The 15,462-nt window shown below is 46.4% G+C and overlaps 1 protein-coding gene across 1 annotated transcript in view; it reads right to left on the bottom strand.

The window, feature by feature from the left end:
- The window catches only part of LOC138784150 (uncharacterized), a 183,232-nt gene that overhangs the window by 26,719 nt on the left and 141,051 nt on the right, over positions 1-15,462 (bottom strand). The gene's annotated exons all lie outside the window — the stretch shown is intronic.

The raw sequence follows: 15,462 nt of genomic DNA, 5'->3' as shown, positions 1-15,462 counted from the left end.
AATAGACTGTACATAGGAGCTGCAGCCATTCTCTGGCTTGATCAGTACTATGTAATTGCTGCAGGTAATCGGTGAATATAGAGTTATTACCGCCATAGAGTGACCGCCACATAATGACTCTATATACCAGGGGTCCTCAACTGGCGGACCTGGACTGCGGTGGCCAGCTGTCCGGACCCTGGCCGCGGCGCTGCTCCCTGCACAGTAACTATCTATGAGCGCTCGAAGCGAGCGCTCATAGATACTAAGCAGCAGCAGCGGCACTGACAGAGAGGGAGCCATCGGCTCCCTCCCTGTCAGTCACTCTCGTGGCCGCAGCGGTCACAAGAGCCCGCGCTCCCCCTCTGGTGTTGGCGCTCTAGTGACGTTCCTGCGCCGGCGGGGAGAGCGGCCTCTAGTGACCGCTGCAGTGCGGCCACAGGAGGAAGAGAAGAGGATGCGCAGGACTCAGGTGAGTATAAGTGGTTTGTTTCTTTTATGTATATGGGAGGGGGAGAGCGCACAGGGGGGGCTATATACTGGGGGAGAGTGCACAGAGGGGCAATATACTGGGGGTGAGCGCACAAGGGGGGCTGTATACTGGGGGAGAACACACGGGGCTATATACTGGGGAGAGCGCATAGGGGGCTATATACTGGGGGAGAGCACACAGAGGGGCTATATACTGGGGGAGAGCGCACAGGGGGGCTATATACTACAGGGGGAGAGCACACAGAGGGGCTATATACTGGGGGAGAGCACACAGGGGGGCTATATACTGGGGGGAGAGTGCATAGGGGGCTATATACTGGGGGAGAGCGCACAGGGGGGGCTATATACTGGGGAAGAGCGCACAGGGGGGCTATATACTGGGGTAGAGCCCACAGGGGGGCTAAATACTGGGGGAGAGCGCACAAGGGGGGCTATATACTGGGGGAAAGCACACAGGGGGCTATATACTGGGGAGAGCACACAGGGGAGCTATATACTGGGGGAGAGCGCACAGGGGGGCTATATACTCGGGGAGAGCTCACAGAGGGGCTATATACTGGGGGAGAGCACACAGGGGGGCTATATACTACAGGGGGAGAGCACACAGAGGGGCTATATACTGGGGGAGAGCACACGGGGACTATATACTGGGGGGAGAGCGCATAGGGGGCTATATACTGGGGGAGAGCGCACAGGGGGGCTATATACTGGGGGAGAGCGCACAGGGGGGCTATATACTGGGGGAGAGCGCACAGGGGGGCTATATACTGGGGGAGAGCCCACAGGGGGGCTATATACTGGGGGAGAGCGCACAGGGGGGCTATATACTGGGGAGAGCACATAGGGGGGGCTATATACTGGGGGAGAGCGCACAGGGGGGCTATATAATGGGGGAAAGCGCACAGGGGGGCTATATACTGGGGGAGAGAGCACAGGGGGGCTATATACTGGGGGAGAGCGCACAGGGGGGCTATATACTGGGGGAGAGCGCACAGGGGGGCTATATACTGGGGGAGAGAGCACAGGGGGGCTATATACTGGGGGTGAGCGCACAGGGGGGCTATATACTGGGCGAGAGCGCACGGAGGGCTATATACTGGGGGAGAGCGCACGGGGGGGCTATATACTGGGGGAGAGTGCACAGAGGGGCTATATACTGGGGGAGAGCGCACAGGGGGGCTATATACTGGGGAGAGCACATAGGGGGGCCTATATACTGGGGGAGAGCGCACAGGGGGGCTATATACTGGGGGAGAGAGCACAGGGGGGCTATATACTGAGGGAGAGCGCACAGGGGGGCTATATACTGGGGGAGAAATATGTAGAAGACGGCACTTCCGTGGAGGTGGTGCTCGAGGTGAGAAAAATGATCAGATATTAGGAAGAGCCCGGCACTCACCAAGTAGATTATGCTTCTTTATTGTAGTGTAGCAAACATATGGTACAAGGACGTGTTTCGGCCAAGCATGGCCTTCATCAGCTTAGGGGTGTACCATACTGGGGGAGAGCGCACGGGGGGCTATATACTGAGGGAGAGCACACAAGGGGGCTATATACAGGGGGAGAGCACCCAGAGGGGCTGTATACTGGGGGAGAGCACACAAAGGGGCTATTATACTGGGGGAGAGTGCACAGGGGGGCTATATACTGGGGAAAGCGCACAGGGGGGCTATATACTGGGGGAGAGCGCACAGGGGGGCTATATACTGGGGGTGAGCGCACAGGGGGGCTATATACTGGGGGAGAGCGCACAGAGGGGCTATATACTGGGGGAGAGTGCACAGGGGGGCTATATACTGGGGGAGAGAGCACAGGGGGGCTATATACTGGGGGAGAGCGCACAGGGGGGCTATATACTGGTGGAGAGCGCACGGGGGGCTATATACTGAGGGAGAGCACACAGGGGGGCTATATACAGAGGGAGAGCACCCAGAGGGGCTGTATACTGGGGGAGAGCACACAAAGGGGCTATTATACTGGGGAAGATCGCACAGGGGGGCTATATACTGGGGGAGAGCGCACAGGGGGGCTATATACTGGGGGAGAGCCCACAGGGGGGCTATATACTGGGGGTGAGCGCACAGGGGGGCTATATACTGGGGGAGAGCGCACGGGGGGCTATATACTGGGGGAGAGCGCACAGGGGGGCTATATACTGGGGGAGAGTGCACAGAGGGGCTATATACTGGGGAGAGTGCACAGGGGGGCTATATACTGGGGAGAGCGCACAGGGGGGCTATATACTATTGGGCAGTCACCCCCTTTGTACCTCATTTTAAAGGGCTGGTGAGAGAGAAAATGCCAGTTTTCCCACTAATAGGCAGCAATTCTGTATGTAAATAGTTCAACAACGTTTGTGAAAAGTAACAAAACACGTTTACTACTGATGTTCAGCTCGGACCTTCACCTGACAATAGACCCCGGTAAGTGGACCTTCACTAAAAGTTGTTGAGTACCCCTGCTATATACACTATATACAGACCAATATTACCACCACAGACTGACCGCAACATAATGCATAATGACTCTATATACACTATATACAAACTATTATTACCGCCATAGAGTGACCGCCACATGATATTGGTTTGTATATAGTGTATATAGAGTCATTATGTGGCGGTCACTCTATGGCAGTAATATTGGTCTGTATATGGTGTATACAGTATATGGAGTCATTATGTGGTGGTCATGGTGTGTGCTGGTCTGTATATAGAGTCATAATGTGGTGGTCACTCTATAGCGGTAATATTGGTCTGTATATAGTGTATATATAGAGTCATTATGTGGTGGCCACTCTATGGCAGTAATATTGGTCTGTTTATAGTGTATATAGAATCATTATGTGGCGGTGATGGTGTGGTGCTAATATTGGCGTGTAAATAGTGTCATTATGTGGCAGTCACTCTATGGAGGTAATCTTGGCCTATATATAGTAAAGTTTTCTTCAATTACGGTAAGGAGGTAATATTTGGTCCTGATAGTGATTGTTTTTTATTTTATTTTTTAAAACAATGCATATAAATAGTTTTTGTGTTTACACCACTAGTGACAGTCCTGGCATGTAGTGGCGGTCCTGACATGTAGCGGCGGTCCCAGCATGTAGTGGCGGTCCTGACATGTAGCGGCAGTTCTGGCATGTAACCTTCTAAATTGACTCAATGTGACTAAAGGCCATAATACACGGAGCGAAAATTGTCCGAATCCAGCCGATATCACTCTGTGTATATAGAGACAACAGTAATCAAATGATCATTGTCTTTTGGCAAGTGTAAAAATCATTACCTGATCACGTTCCCCGGTGTCCTAAGGCCTTGTCTGTTTGTTACGGCCAGTGACTGGCTGAACGTCATATTACTTGAGAGAGGACCAGAAGTTAGAGCTGGGACTGGGGGATCCCAGAGACAAGGCCTGAGGACACCGGGAAACGTGATCAGGTAGTATATATCTTTATTGTTCACGATATACAGCAAGGGCTGCACACACATCACTAATGATATATATATCTATATATATATATACTGTGTATATATATATAATCTGGCCCTGTCCTCCCCATACACAGTAATGTTCGGCACAGCTGAGTTTTCCTGTGTTCTCTATGGGAGGGGTAAGCCATAGCCACACAGATCTGATGGCGGCTTGCCTCTCTGAGAACAAAGAAGTTGGGCATTGATTTTTCCATCAAGCCTAACCCCCTATGTCCACTGATATAATCTGTCAGAGGACTGTCCAGAGAGCCTCATACTCCTTACACTGATGGCCGAACCCACCACGAGCAGCAGGTACCACCAACAAAAGTGTAAAATGTATGGGAACCTTAAATTGCTGCTACAATATTTCAGCATTTGGGGCCCCACCTTCAAATTTGCCCAGGGCCACATTTAGTCTAAAACTTGCCCTGCATGGGTGACAGACTCCCAAAGACCCATGGATGCAGCAGTTGCTGCTAAATTGCACCCTCGGGGCCCGGCTCACCTGTCCGCTGAGGCCCCTCCCCCACATTAGCCATACAGTTACGTCTTCTGTGCCCTGAACTGCACCATCCCTGAGGGGGGTGAGAGCTTTTCTTCAGGCAGCTCTCTCCTCCCAGCCTGCAGGGGGCGGCAGATGGTGCGAAGCAGACCAGCCAACTAACCAGCTCCGCCCGGCCTGCAGTGTTAGAGGGCTCATCCGACACCTGACAGGATGAATGCACTGTGTCCATCTTGGGGCAGGGTGAGGCTGGGGGCCCCAGGGAAGGGCACCATGCAGAGCATCCAGTACAGAGTACAGTACCTGTGTCTCCTGCTCCGCTACTACCAACACTGGGGCCCCAGCAGGGAAGAAGCGACCAGCAACCTCTTCTGCAGCGACCAGGACCTGCACCTACAGAGACTGAGTGCCTGGGGACTACTGCACCCAACATCTCTTAGGTAACCTGCTGTATATAGGATGTAATATACACTACTGCACCCAACATCTCCTGCCCAACCTGCTGTATGTAACATGTAATATACACTACTGCACCCAGCATCTCCTGGCCAACCAGCTGTATGTAACATGTAATATACACTACTGTACCCAGCATCTCCTGGCCAACCTGCTTTATGTAACATATAATACTATACACTACTGCACCCAGCATCTCCTGGCCAACCTGATGTATATACAATGTAATATACACTACTGCACCCAACATCTACTGGATAACATGCTGTATGTAACATGTAATATACACTACTGCACCCAACATCTCCTAGATAACCTGCTGTATATACAATGTAATGTGCACTACTGCACCCAACATCTCCTGGCCAACCTGCTGTATGTAACATGTAATATACACTACTGCACCCAGCATCTCCTGGCCAACCTGCTGTATGTAACATGTAATATACACTACTGTACCCAGCATCTCCTAGCCAACCTGCTTTATGTAACATATACTATACACTACTGCACCCAGCATCTCCTGGCCAACCTGCTGTATATACAATGTAATATACACTACTGCACCCAACATCTCCTGGATAACATGCTGTATGTAACATGTAATATACACTACTGCACCCAACATCTCCTGGATAACCTGCTGTATATACAATGTAATGTGCACTACTGCACCCAATATCTCCTGGCCAACCTGCTGTATGTAACATGTAATATACACTACTGCACCCAGCATCCCCTGACCAACCTGCTGTATGTAACATGTAATATACACTACTGCACCCAACATCTCCTGGCCAACCTGCTGTATGTAACATGTAATATTCACTACTGCACCCAGCATCCCCTGGTCAACCTGCTGTATGTAACATGTAATATACTCTACTGCACCCAGCATCTCCTGGCCAACCTGCTGTATATGACATGGAATATACATCACTGCACCCAGCATCTCCTGGCCAACCTGCTGTATATATAATGTAACATACACTACTGCACCCAACATCTCCTGGATAACATGCTGTATGTAACATGTAATACTATACACTACTGTACCCAACATCTCCTGGATAACATGCTGTATGTAACATGTAATATACACTACTGCACCCACTATATCCTGGATAACCTGCTGTATATAACATGTAATACAATACACTACTGCACCCAACATCTTCTGGCCAACCTGCTGTATGTAACATGTAATATACACTACTGCACCCAACATCTTCTGGCCAACCTGCTTTATGTAACATGTAATATACACTACTGCACCCAACATCTCCTGGCCAACCTGTTGTATGTAACATGTAATATACACTACTGCACCCAACATCTCCTGGATAACCTGCTGTACATAACATGTTATATACACTACTGCACCCAACATCTCCTGGATAACCTGCTGTACATAACATGTAATATACACTACTGCACTCAACATCTCCTGGGTAACCTCAGTATTGCATTAATCAGTATGCACAACCAACTAAAAAAAGTGTATAAAAATATTAATATTAATAACGCCCACCCATAGTAATAACTAAAATCAACCCCTGTTTTCCCAATAAAAAATTTGGTGAATTCGTGTACAGGATTGTCAATAATAAATTATCACATTCCTGCAAGGGGGATAGGTTTGGGGCAATGTGGCATCGTGCGTGTGTGTGTGGCAGGGAGGTAAGTTGACCCCTTGCATCAGGGCCCATGAGACATTAGCTACGCCCCTGCATTACATGGCTATGTTCACACAGCGTTTAACAGCAAATCAATTAACCATTCACTTCAATGTAAAGTCTGCCACCACCACACTTTACATTGTGTGAAGAGCTATTTCCTGTTTTTTTATTGAATAACATCTTGAAATAATAGGCATGTACATTATTTTAAACACCTGTTCTAAAGAATTTGGATTTTTAGAATTTGACTTTAATGCAATGCCGCCCCTGCAGTAAAGAACGGACGCTAATCCCATTGCAATCAGCGTTTGTTCTTTACTTAAAAACATTGTTGTTTGAATATAGCCTATGGGTGACAGGTGACAGTCTCTGAGACTGACTAAAGATTATTTCAACATTTTGTGATATTTTGTCAATTCCAATGTAGAAAGATAATACCTCAAAACGCAGTTTTTATTTTATCATAGTATGCACAGTATGCATTTCTGCATACATCTTAATATATTAAGAAGGAACGTGTGCCAAATTTTCTCAATGGGTGGTGGGTGTCTGACGATCATACAAGTGATTATAGTGCAGTTACATCCAGTAACTCCCAGGGGATGTCTTCTCGAAAGACCATATAAATGACTATAGTGCAATTACATCCAGTGACATCCAGGCGACATCTTCTCATTGGAGTTGATCACTTGTGCTTTTGTATCTCTATCTCGCCCAGACCTCCAGGATGATTGCCTTCATTCATGAATCATCTCTGCAGAAGCTGCCAAACATCTTAGATTGTGCACTTTTCCAGATCCTCCTATTTGTTCCCCTTATCTATAGTGCTAAACAGTAATAATGTCCCCTGGTGTCCCATACAGGAAAATGGATAGGTAAGAAGGTTCAGGGAATGGTTAGGTAAGTATTCCCAATAGGTGGGTGGTTAACTTCAATGGTATGTAGTGTCCCATATTAATTTGATGCCACCAGTGGGCAGTTTCTCGAGTATATATGCCACCTGTAGGTAGTTTCTTCAATATATTGGCAACCAGTAGGCACTTTCCTTCAGTATGTCCTCCATATGCAATTTCTCCTGTAGATAGCCCTCAGTTTTGTGTTTCCCCAGTATACAGGGCCCCAGTAGGTAAGTTTCTCTTATAGATAGGCCCCTAGTATGTAATTTCTAGTAAATTGGGGGTTTAGATGCTGTGGGGAATTCCTCTTTCCCTTGGTGTACCAATGGGCCCACTCACCATCTCCTGCAGAATGCCTACTAATGAATATTTACCCAGCCCTCTGCAAAGAATGGTGGTTGAGAATGGCATTACTGTAGAGGGCCAGAGATATATTCATTAGCAGTGCAAGAATCAAGAAAGTAAAAGACCACACACCATAAAACTTTACATTTTATTGTGGGAAAATCATCAAAACGCCATGCAGTGTAAAGCAGACAGTGAGGACACCAGTTACTCAGTGATGTGTGACAACTTATTGCTTCTCCAGTCCAGTATTTGGTATCTGCCACTACTGGGAGTGGGCACCCCATAAGTTTTTTTTGTGCAATACTCTAAAACTAGAAAAAATAGAGGTAGTGTCAGCCTCACTGTCTCCTGCCCTATCAGTAGTTTTAGAATCTTGCAGTTTCCATTAACATCACTAAACCTAAAACTAAACTGAGACTTCCTGTTCTGTCTGTGCTAATAAGTAGGAAACTGCTGAAAAGTGATCTAGACATTAGACATGTCAATTCTTTGGGCGGATGGTGGATTGTGATTGAGAAATTCTACTGAATCAAAAGGAGGGCAGAATTTTTAAGCAGAGGCTTGGAAAAAAAGGATGACGGGCTCTCCTTATCCCCTTAGTGCTGCAGCTAGTATGGTCCTTAAAGGAGACCTGTCACCCCCTGTGCCGGGGTGACAGGCGCCCGACCCCCAGCTAGATCCCCTTATACTGACCTCATCCCACCGAGTCCCGCTCCCGGAGCCGGAACGGAGATATCCTGGTCAGAAGCGGGCGCGCGGGCGCTGTGGAGATAGGTCTGGCATCCATAGAGAATGAATGGAGCCGTGCGCGTGCTGCAGAGATGAGTCCGGCTCCATTCATTCTCTATGGACGCCAGACCTATCTCCACAGTGCGCGCGCTGGCTTCTTACCAGGATATCTCCGTCCCGGGACCGGCTCGGGGACTCAGCGGGATGAGATCAGTATAAGGGGATCTAGCTGGGGGTCGGGAGCCTGTCACCCTGGCACAGGGGGTGACAGGTCCTCTTTAATGACCAGGCTCATTTTTCAAAATCTGACCTGTCTCACTTTATGCGCTTATAGCTCAGTGATGCTTTAACGTATGCTAGCGATGATTATTTTTTCGCAACATATGGCACTTTATGGTAGTGGCAAAATTTGGACACTATTGTGTGTATTTTTTTGTGAAAAACATCAAAATAAAAATTTGCATTTTATGAACTTTGAAATTCTCTGCTTCTAAAAAAAGGAAGTCATAGCACATAACTTAGTTTCTGAAAGTTTCCAAAACTGATTTTTTTAGGGACCAGTTCTTTTTTTTTTTAATGGATTTAGGAGGCTTGTATACTGGAAACCCCCATGAGTTACCCCATTTTTGAAACTACACACCCTAAAGAATTAATCTAGGGGTAAAATAAACCCCACAGGGGCTTGAGGAAAGTATTAACCATTAGGCTGGGTTCACACTATGTATATCTGAGGCTGTATTTGTTCCTCATGTCAGGTCCTCATAGCAACCAAAACCAGGAGTGGATTGAAAACACAGAAAGGCTCTGTTCACACAATGTTGTAATTGAGTGGATGGCCGCCATATAACAGTAAATAACTGCCATTATTTCAATACAACAGCCGTTGTTTTAAAATAACAGCACATATTTGCCATTAAATGACGGCCATCCACTCAATTACAACATTATGTGAACAGAGCCTTTCTGTGTTTTCAATCCACTCCTTGTTTTGGTTGCTATACAGCCTCAAATATACGTAGTGTGAACATAGCCTTAGACCGTAAAAAAATGGAAAATTAAAAATTTCCAATAATATATTGTTTAGATTAACCCCTTCCCCCAATATGACGTCCAGGGACGTCATGAAAAGCAGTGTCAGAACGCATCATGACATCCCTGGACGTCATGCTTTCCCTTCCTCCCCCCTCTGTCCCTAGGTGAGATCTGGCAGCGGGAGGAGGCTGTCTCACACAGCCTCCTCCTGCTGCCACTGCCCAAAGAGGAGCCGTGCTCCCCCCGGGCAGTTAACCCCATAGACGCCGCGGTCGGTGCAACCGCAGCGTCTATGGGAAGATATGCTCCTGCCTGACGATCGGGTGCCTGGGAGGAGGCTGCGGCACATGCTGCTGCGCTCCCCCAGGCTCCCCTTCTCTGCTGCTGAGCCCCCCATGCAGCCGCCACCTCCCCGTGCTCCCCCGCCCCCTCCCCGTGCTCCCCTACGTGGCCGCCCCCTCCCTGTGCTCCCCCATCGTGAGCCCCCCCCCCCCGCCGATCGGGTGCCTGGGAGGAAGCTGCGGCACATGCTGCTGCGCTCCCCCCAGGCTGTCCTTCCTCTTCCGAGCCCCCCCCCCCCCCCGTGCTTCCCCCCCCCCTCCCCCGGCTCCCTCTGCACTCACTCCCCCCAGAGCCGCGCGAACAATCGCGCGACTCTGGGAGGGTATCCATAGCAACCCAGACGCTTTCCAGTGCGTATGGGCTGCTATGATTTCTAATGATCGGGTCCCTGCACTGAGGCAGGGACCTGATCATTTGAATGATCTGTCAGTGTGTAACACTGACAGATCATTCAATATATAATGCATTACAGCACTGATCATGTGCTGTAATGCATTATATATGTGAAAAAGTGAAAGTAAAAAAAAACAACAGTAAACACATACATATATACATACATAATTAAAGAAGTAATTAATTACAATAAATAAATTAATTAAATAAATACATAATAAATAAATGAATAATAAAATAAATAAATATTTATAAATTAAATAAATATACACATTTCCTATCCCCCTTTATAAATGATCCCCTATAAATAAGATACATATATGTGGTATCGCCGTGTCCGTGTCCCTGTATATTAACCCGTTACATTAATTATTCCACCCGATTAACGCCATTAAAAAAATAAATAAAAAACTAACAAAAATGAAAATTTTTCGTTAATCCCGCCCCCTAAAAAATAAAGGAAAAACCTATCAAAAAGTCACATGTACCCAAAAGGTGAACCACTAAAAGCGTCAGCTTATGCCACAAAAAAAAAGCCCTCACATAACTCCATTGGTGAAAAAATTTAAATATTACTGCTCTTACAATATGCAAGACACAAACAGTTTAGAAAGTATAAATGCCATAAACTATTACAAAAGTTATATAATATGGATATCACTGTAATCGTACTGACCTGACAAATAAAGATAACATATCATATGTAACGTATAGTAAACGGCGTACAAAAAAATGGTGAAAAACAGCTGCTAAATAGTGTTTTTTATTCGTACCACCTCATAAAAAATTAATTAAAAAATGATCAGGGTGTCACATGTCCCCCCGAATGGTACAGATGGAAACGTCAACTTGTCTTACACAAATATTTTGGCACCACAAGGCCTCTGTGACATGGTATAATGGCTAAAAAAAAAACTGAAATAAAAAAAGGCCCCAAAATTCCCCAGGCCTCTGTCATGTCTGAGGTCTGTGGTCGAGACAGGTGAAGCACTGCGGCCACATATGGGGGATTACTAGAAACATTAGAATAAGCGGAATAAATATTTAGTTCCATTTCTCAGTTAGTATTTGCTGTGTTAGAGGAAAAAAATGGATTCAAATGGAATATCTGCCAAAAAAATGAAAATGTTAAATTTCCCCTCCAACTTGCTTAAATTTCTGCAAAACACCTAAAGGGTTAATAAACTTATGAAAGGTTACTTTGAATACTTTATGGGGTGCAGTTTTTACAGTGGAGAGATTTATGGGGGTAACTAACATACAGGCCCCACAAATCCACTACAGAACTAAACTGGTCCCTAATGAAATCAGAATTTGAAATTTTCCTGAAAATTTGAAAAATCGCTGCAAAATTTCGAAGCCCTCTAACAACCTAAAAAGTAAAAGGACGTTCACCAAATGACGTCACCATAAAGCAGAGATGTTATAGATGTTGCAGTAATAATTAGTTCATGTGGCATGACTATCTTTCTTAGGAAAAGAGAGTTTTGAAGATAAAGAAACATACATTTTTCAAATTTTTGCGCAAATGTTGTGTTTTTTTACAAAAAACTACTGAGTGTATCAACCAAAGTATACCACAAACATAAAGAGGAATATGTCACGAAAAAACAATCTCAGAATAACCGCGATAGTTAAAACGTCGCAGAGTTATTACTACATAAAGAGAGACAGGTCAGATTTGAAAAATAGGCCCTGGTCATTAAGGCCAAAACAGGCTGCGGAGGCAAGGGGTTAAAGTTTCTTATTTTCAAACATGAGAACATGAGAGAAAAAGCACCCACCAAATTTGTAACGCAGGTTTTCCTGAGTAAAATAGTACCTTATATGTGGGCATAAACCACTGTATGGGCACACAGCAGGGCTCAGAACGGAAAGAGCCCTGCCAATGCCAGATTTTGTTGAAGACGTTTCTGAGCGCTAGGTGCGTTTGCAGCGCCCCAGTAGTTTCAGCAGAGAGAAACCCCCCCCCATAAGTCACCCCATTTTGGAAAATACATCCCTCAAAGAATTCATCTTGGGGTGTGGTGAGCATTTTGACCCCACAGGTATTAGAGGAAAGTATTCAAAACGTAAAAATAAAAAACGAACTTTTCCAATAATATTTTCGTTTAGTTTGAAATTTCTCAATTTTACGAAGAACAGGAGAGAAAAGGCACCACAAAATTTGTAACGCATGTTCTCCTGAATACAATGGTACCCTATATGTGGGCATAAACCACTGTATGGGCATACAGCAGGGCTCAGAACGGAAAAAGCGCCAAATAGCATTTCCAGTGCAGATTTTTCTGCAGATGTTTCTGAGCACCAGGTGCGTTTCCAGTGCCCCTATAGTGCAAGCGGAGTAAAAAAAAAAAAAAAAACACCCCACACCCCATTTTGGAAAGTAACCCCCTCAAAGAATTCATCTTGGGGTGTGGTGAGCATTTTGACCCCACAGGAATTTGCGGGAAGTATTCAAAATTATACAGTAAAAATGAAAAACTAGAATTTTTCCAATAATATGTTGGTTTAGTTTAAAATTTCACAATTTCACGAGGAACAGGAGAGAAAATACATCCCAAAATCTGTAACGAAGTTTCTCCTGAGTACCCCATATGTGGGCATAAACCACTGTATGGGCACACAGTAGGGCTCAGAAGGGAAGGAGCGTAATTTGCAGGAGCAAAACCGCAGCTAGTAACAGTTATTAGAATAGCGCAGTTACTAAAATAAAATTTAAAAAATGAGGTTACGGGCAACCTGCTGTGGTTACGGACAATCTGGGGTGGTTATGGGCAACCTGGGGTGGTTATGGATAAGCTGCGGTGGTTACGGCAACCTGGGGTGGTCACCGGCAACCTGCTGTGGTTAAGGCAATAGGCAACTTGCTGTGGTTACGGGCAATGTGCACTGCTTACAGACAATCTGGGGTGGTTACTGGCCACATGGGGTGTTTACGGGCAACATGGGGTGGTTAAGGGCAACATGGGGAGGTTACGGACAATCTGGGGGTTACAGACAATCTGGGGTGGTTACGGACAATCTGCGGTGGTCACAGGCAACCTGGGGTGGTTACAGCAACTTGCTGTGGTTATGGGCAACATGGGGTGATTAGGGGCAACATGGGGTGGTTACAGGTAACCTGCCGTGGTTTCGGGCAACATGGGGTGGTTTCGGGCAACATGGGGTGATTACGGACAATCTGGGGGGTTACGAACAATCTGGGTTGGTTACAGACAATCTGGGGTGGTTACGGATAAAATGAAGTGCTTAAAGGTAATCTGGGGTGGGTACATGTCATTTGGAGTGGTTACGGCAATCTGGTGTGGTTACAGGCAATCTGGAGAGGGTCACTGTCAATTTGGGGTGGTTACAGGCAACGTGCGGTGGGGAGAGGCAATCTGGGGGTTACGTGTAATCTGGCATGATTATGGGCAACCTGGGGTGGTAACGGGCAACCTGGGGGGGTTACGGGTAATATAGGGGGGGGGGGGGGGTTACAGACAATTTGGGGTGGTTACGGACAATCTGGAATGGTTACGGACCATCTGGGGTTGTTACGGATAAACTGAATTACTTATAGGTAGTCTGGGGTGAGTACATGTAATTTGGGTTGGTTACGGGCAATCTGGGGTGATTACGGACAATCTGGAGGAGGTCACTGGCATTTTGTGGTGGTTACAGGCAACATGCGGTGGTTATAGGCAACGTGCGGTGGTTATGTGTAATCTGGCGTAATTACAGGCAACCTGTGCTGGTTACAGGTAATCTGGGGGGGGGGGGGGGGTTTACGGGTAATCTGGGGGTAAACCGCAATTATTACTAGAATAAAAAGTGTGTTTTATTTTTTTTTTGTATGCTTTCACTTTTTGTACTTTTACTTTTTTTTTTTTACTGTACTTTTATGATCACTGTGATACATCTATCACAGTAATCATAGTTCAGTGGCAGGGACCAAATTGGTCCCGGTCACTTTAAATTTTCAGAGTTGACTGCTTCTGAAGCACATGCGCACTTCAGAAGCAGTCTGGTCGCAGAGAGGGAAGGTAAGTATATCAACTTCGGGGAGGGGGGGGGCACACTCCACTTTTTATCACATCACCAATGATTTATTGTGACAGGAGATAAAAAAGTGCATCGCTACGCTGGGAACAAGTGATCAGCAGTATATAGTATATACCGCTGATTGCTTGTGTCGGGACCACACAGGGTGGCGGAGAGAATGGGGCTTTGATTATTTTTACATATCCAGCACTGTGAAAAGACATAGTCTGCTCACAGCGATGGCGGCAGCCATCTTCGAAGTGATGGCTGCCCAGGGAGGGGAGGGTTAGTGATTGCCTACTAGGGGGTTAATCTGGGGGTGGGGGTGGGGGGGGAGACATTTTTTCATCTCCCCTCGCCGCGGATTCACGGTTAGGGGAGATGAAAGCATGCAGCAGCACCGAAAATGGCCGGTACTGGCTGCCGCCGCTATAACGATATTAACGGCGATTGCTATGCGGGGGCCGGCCAAGACGGACCCCACACACTGCCTCGACCCCTCAGCTACCTCCGGAAGCTGATAGACAGGGTGCGGGCCTTACCGGCGCCCCTGCATAATTCTCTAATTCGCTGATAAAAAGCTGATGGAAGCAGAATTAGGCCCATTAGTGACCGCCGTAAAAAGCCGTATCGGCAGTCACTAAGGGGTTAAGGAAAGTCACTATCCCTTTGACCCCAAGTAGAGGTTTGAAACTCCCTGCCTATTCAGTAGTATGCACATACCCTTAGAATATGTTCACACACAGTAAAACAACACAGGAATATGTCTGTAATGTTGAGGTAAAAATACAGCCATATTTTCAGTTTACAGTCAATGAAAAATTGGCTGGCAGTGCACACATGGTACAGAATAATGACCGTAATTGATTATGACCGTCCAAATAATTAACATGCTCATTATTTATTACCTGCTTTTGCAAAAAAAACTTTTTTTTTAACCTCTTCACACACCTGTTTTATTTTCACTTAAAATTATGGTCGTATTTAGTTTTTATTTTAGTCTTCCCTTCCTTTTGGAACAACATCTTCAACAGTCACAGAGTAAACCCAGTAATTAGAGATGAGCGAACCTCGAGCATGCTCGAGTCCATCCGAACCCGAACTCGTTCGGCATT

This window comes from Dendropsophus ebraccatus, chromosome 2 (assembly GCF_027789765.1).
Source record: "Dendropsophus ebraccatus isolate aDenEbr1 chromosome 2, aDenEbr1.pat, whole genome shotgun sequence".
Lineage (NCBI taxonomy): Eukaryota > Metazoa > Chordata > Amphibia > Anura > Hylidae > Dendropsophus > Dendropsophus ebraccatus.
The sequence above is the reverse complement of the archived record's forward strand: the minus strand, read 5'-3'. Positions and strand labels throughout refer to the sequence as shown.